This window comes from Triticum urartu, chromosome 3A (genome assembly GCF_056163025.1).
Source record: "Triticum urartu cultivar PI428250 chromosome 3A, HENAU_Tu73, whole genome shotgun sequence".
NCBI classification, from domain to species: Eukaryota; Viridiplantae; Streptophyta; class Magnoliopsida; order Poales; family Poaceae; genus Triticum; species Triticum urartu.
In genome coordinates this window covers 392,617,023-392,622,813 of record NC_141875.1, presented here as the reverse complement: position 1 = coordinate 392,622,813, position 5,791 = coordinate 392,617,023, and positions in this window count along the sequence as shown.

Below are 5,791 nucleotides of genomic sequence, written 5' to 3'. Positions count from 1 at the left end.
GCAAGATGACTAAGACTTCGTTCTCCGAAACAATGGAGCAAGCAACTGACTTATTGGAAATAATACATACTGATGTATGCGATCCGATAAGTGTTGAGGCTCGTGGCGGGTATCGTTATTTTCTGACCTTCACAGATGATTTAAGTAGATATGGGTATATCTACTTGATGAAACATTAGTCTAAAACATTTGAAAAGTTCAAAGAATTTCAGAGTGAAGTGGGAAATCATCGTGACAAGAAAATAAAGTTTCTACGTTCTGATCGCGGAGACGAATATTTGAGTTACAAGTTTGGTATTCAATTAAAAACAATGTGGAATAGTTTCACAAAATTCGTGCCACCTGGAACACCACAGCGTAATGGTGTGTCCGAACGTCATAACCATACTTTATTAGATATGGTGCGATCTATGATGTCTCTTACCGATTTATCACTATCATGTTGGAGTTATGCATTAGAGACAGCTGCATTCACGTTAAACATGGTACCATCTAAATCCGTTGAGACGACACCATATGAACCGTGGTTTGGCTAGAAACCTAAGTTGTCGTTTCTTAAAGTTTGGGGCTGCGATGCTTATGTGAAAAAGTTTCAACCTGATAAGCTCGAACCCAAATTGGAGAAATGTGTCTTCATAGAATACCCAAAGGAAATTGTTGGGTACACCTTCTATCACAGATCCAAAGGCAAGATCTTTGTTGCTAAAAGTGGATCCTTTCTAGAGAAGGAGTTTCTCTCGAAAGAAGTGAGTGGGAGGAATGTAGAACTTGATGAGGTAATTGTACCTTCTCCCGAATTGGAAAGTAGTTCATCACAGAAATCAGTTCCAGTGATCTCTACACCAATTAGTAAGGAAGCTAATGATGATGATCATGAAACTTCAGATCAAGTTACTACCGAACCTCGTAGGACAACCAGAGTATGGTCCGCACCAGAGTGGTACGGTAATCCTGTTCTGGAGGTCGTGTTAATTGATCATGATGAACCTACGAACTATGAGGAAGTGATGATGAGCCAGATTCCGCGAAATGGCTTGAGGCCATGAAATCTGAGATGGGATCCATGTATGAGAACAAAGTGTGGACTTTGGTTGACTTTCCCGATGATCGGCAAGCCATAGAAAAATAAATGGATCTTCAAGAGGAAGACAGACGTTGATAGTAGTGTTACTATCTACAAAGCTAGACTTGTCGAAAAAGGTTTTGACAAAGTTCAAGGTGTTGACTATGATGAGATTTTCTCACTCGTAGCGATGCTTAAGTCTGTCCGAATCATGTTAGCAAATGCCACATTTTATGAAATCTGGCAAATGGATGTCAAAACTACATTCCTTAATGGATTTCTTAAAGAAGAGTTGTATATGATGCAACCAGAAGGTTTTGTCGATCCTAAAGGTGCTAACAAAATGTGCAAGCTCCAGCGATCCATCTATGGACTAGAGCAAGCATCTCAGAGTTGGAATATACGCTTTGATGAGTTGATCAAAGCATATAGTTTTATACAGACTTGTGGTGAAGCCTGTATTTACAAGAAAGTGAGTGGGAGCACTACAGCATTTCTGATAAATATATGTGAATGACATATTGTTGATCGGAAATAATGTAGAATTTTCTGGAAAGCATAAAGGAGTATTTGAAAGGAGTTTTTCAAATAAAGACCTCAGTGAAGCTACTTACATATTGAGCATCAAGATCTATAGAGATAGATCAAGACGCTTGATAAGTTTTTCCAATGAGTACATACCTTGACAAGATTTTGAAGTAGTTCAAAATGGAACAGTAAAAGAAAGAGTTCTTACCTGTGTCACAAGGTGTGAAATTGAGTAAGACTCAAAGCCCGACCACTGCAGAAGATAGAAAGAGAATGAAAGTCATTCCCTATGCCTCAGCCATAGTTTCTATAAAGTATGCCATGCTATATACCAGATCTATTGTATACCCTACACTGAGTTTAGCAAGGGATTACAATAGTGATCTAGGAGTAGATCATTGGAAAACGGTCAAAATTATCCTTAGTGGAATAAGGATATGTTTCTAGATTATGGAGGTGACAAAAGGTTCGTCGTAAAGGGTTACGTCGATGCAAATTTTGACACTGATCCAGATGACTCTAAGTCTCAATCTGGATACATTTTGAAAGTGGGAGAAATTATCTAGAGTAGCTCCGTGCAGAGCATTGTTGACATAGAAATTTGCAAAATACATACGGATCTGAATGTGGCAGACCCGTAGACTAAACTTCTCTCACAAGCAAAACATGATCACACCTTAGTACTCTTTGGTTGTTAATCACATAGCAAAGTGAACTAGATTATTGGCTCTAGTAAACCCTTTGGGTGTTGGTCACATGACGATGTGAACTATGGGTGTTAATCACATGGTGATGTGAACTATTGGTGTTAAATCACATGGCGATGTGAACTAGATTATTGACTCTAGTGCAAGTGGGAGACTGAAGGAAATATGCCCTAGAAGCAATAATAAAGTTATTATTTATTTCCTTATTTCATGATAAATGTCTATTATTCATGCTAGAATTGTATTAACCGGAAACATAATACATGTGTGAATACATAGACAAACATAGTGTCACTAGTATGCCACTACTTGACTAGCTCATTAATCAAAGATGGTTAAGTTTCCTAACCATAGACATGAGTTGTCATTTGATTAACGAGATCACATCATTAGGAGAATGATGTGATTGACTTGACCCATTCCGTTAGCTTAGCAGTTGATCGTTTAGTATGTTGCTATTGCTTTCTTCATGACTTATACATGTTCCTATGACTATGAGATTATGCAACTCCCGTTTACTGGAGGAACACTATGTGTGCTACCAAACGTCACAATGTAACTGGGTGATTATAAAGGTGCTGTACATGTGTCTCCGAAGGTACTTGTTCAGTTGGCGTATTTCGAGATTAGGATTTGTCACTCCGATTGCCGGAGCGGTATCTATGGGCCCACTCGGTAATACACATCACTATAAGCCTTGCAAGCATTGTAACTAATGAGTTAGTTGTGGGATGATGTATTAAGGAACGAGTAAAGAGACTTGCCGGTAACGAGATTGAACTAGGTATTGAGTGTTGGGGAACGTTGAAGAAAACAAAAAATTTCCTACGGTTTCACCAAGATCCATCTAGGAGTTCATCTAGCAACGAGTGATAGGATTGCATCTACATACCTTTGTAGATCACGCGCGGAAGCGTTCAAAGAACGGGGATGAGGAAGGCATACTCGACGTGATCCAAATCACCGGAGATCCTAGCGCCGAACGGACGGCACCTCCGCGTTCAACACATGTACGGTCAGCGTAACGTCTCCTTCTTATTGATCCAGCAAGGGGGAAGGAGAGGTTGAGGGAGATGGCTCCAGCAGCAGCACGACGGCGTGGTGTTGTTGGAGCTGCAGTACTCCGGCAGGGCTTCGCTAAGCTCTATGGAGGAGGAGGAGGTGTTGGAGAGGGAGAGGGAGGCACCAAAGATCAAGGTAAGAAGTCCTCCATCTCCCCACTATATATAGGAGGGCCAAGGGGGGGCGCCGGCCCTAGGAGATCTAATCTCCTAGGGGGGTGCGGCCAAGGGGAGGAATCCCTCCTCCCCAAGGCACCTAGGAGGTGCCTTCCCCTCCTAGGACTCTTCCTTTAGGGTTTCCCCCACCCTAGGCGCATGGGCCCTAGGGGGAAGTGGCGCCCCAGCCCACTTTGGGCTGGATCCCTTCCCACTTCAGCCCATGGGGCCCTCCGGGATAGGTGGCCCCACCCGGTGGACCCCCGGGACCCTTCCGGTGGTCCCGGTACAATACTGGCGACCCCGAAACTTGTCCCGATGCCCGAAATAGCACTTCCTATATATAATTCTTTACCTCCGGACCATTCTGGAACTCCTCGTGACGTCCGGGATCTCATCCGGGACTCCGAACAACATTCGGGTTACTGCATATAAATATCCCTACAACCCTAGCGTCACCGAACCTTAAGTGTGTAGACCCTACGGGTTCGGGAGACATGTAGACATGACCGAGATCGCTCTCCGGTCAATAACCAACAGCGGGATCTGGATACCCATGTTGGCTCCCACATGCTCCTCGATGATCTCATCGGATGAACCATGATGTCGAGGATTCAAGCAACCCCGTATACAATTCCCTTTGTCAATCGGTATGTTACTTGCCCGAGATTCGATCGTCGGTATCCCAATACCTCGTTCAATCTCGTTACCGGCAAGTCACTTTACTCGTACCGTAATGCATGATCCCGTGACCAGACACTTGGTCACTTTGAGCTCATTATGATGATGCATTACCGAGTGGGCCCAGTGATACCTCTCCGTCATACGGAGTGACAAATCCCAGTCTTGATCCGTGTCAACCCAACAGACACTTTCGGAGATACCCGTAGTATACCTTTATAGTCACCCAGTTACGTTGTGACGTTTGGTACACCCAAAGCACTCCTACGGTATCCGGGAGTTACACGATCTCATGGTCTAAGGAAAGGATACTTGACATTGGAAAACTCTAGCAAACGAACTATACGATCTTATGCTATGTTAAGGATTGGGTCTTGTCCATCACATCATTCTCCTAATGATGTGATCTCGTCATCAATGACATCCAATGTCCATAGTCAGGAAACCATGACTATCTGTTGATCAACGAGCTAGTCAACTAGAGGCTTACTAGGGACATGTTAATGTCTATTATTCACACATGTATTACGATTTCCGGATAACACAGTTATAGCATGAATAAAGACAATTATCATGAACAAGGAAATATAATAATAATGCTTTTATTATTGCCTCTAGGGCATATTTCCAACAGTCTCCCACTTGCACTAGAGTCAATAATCTAGTTACATTGTGATGAATCGAACACCCATGGAATTCTGATGTTGATCATGTTTTGCTCTAGGGAGAGGTTTAGTCAACGGATCTGCTACATTCAGGTCCATGTGTACTTTACAAATATCTATGTCTCCATCTTGAACATTTTCACGAATGGAGTTGAAGCGACGCTTGATGTGCCTTGTCTTCTTGTGAAACCTGGGCTCCTTGGCAAGAGCAATAGCTCCAGTGTTGTCACAGAAGAGCTTGATCGGCTCCGACGCATTGGGTATGACTCCTAGGTTGGTGATGAACTCCTTCACCCAAATTGCTTCATGCGCTGCCTCCGAGGCTGCCATGTACTCCGCTTCACATGTAGATCTCGCCACGACGCTCTGCTTGCAACTGCACCAGCTTACTGCCCCACCATTCAAAATATACACCTATCCGGTTTGTGACTTAGAGTCATCCAGATCTGTGTCGAAGCTAGCGTCGACGTAACCCTTTACGACGAGCTCTTCGTCACCTCCATAGACGAGAAACATTTCCTTAGTCCTTTTCAGGTACTTCAGGATATTCTTGACCGCTGTCCAGTGTTCCTTGCCGGGATTACTTTGGTACCTTCCTACCAAACTTACGGCAAGGTTTACATCAGGTCTGGTACACAGCATGGCATACATAATAGAACCTATGGCTGAGGCATAGGGGATGACACTCATCTCTTCTATATCTTCTGCCGTGGTCGGACATTGAGCTGAGCTCAATTTCACACCTTGCAACACAGGCAAGAACCCCTTCTTAGACTGATCCATATTGAACTTCTTCAATATCTTATCAAGGTATGTGCTTTGTGAAAGACCTATGAGGCGTCTTGATCTATCTCTGTAGATCTTGATGCCTAATATATAAGCAGCTTCTCCAAGGTCCTTCATTGAAAAACTCTTATTCAAGTAGGCCTT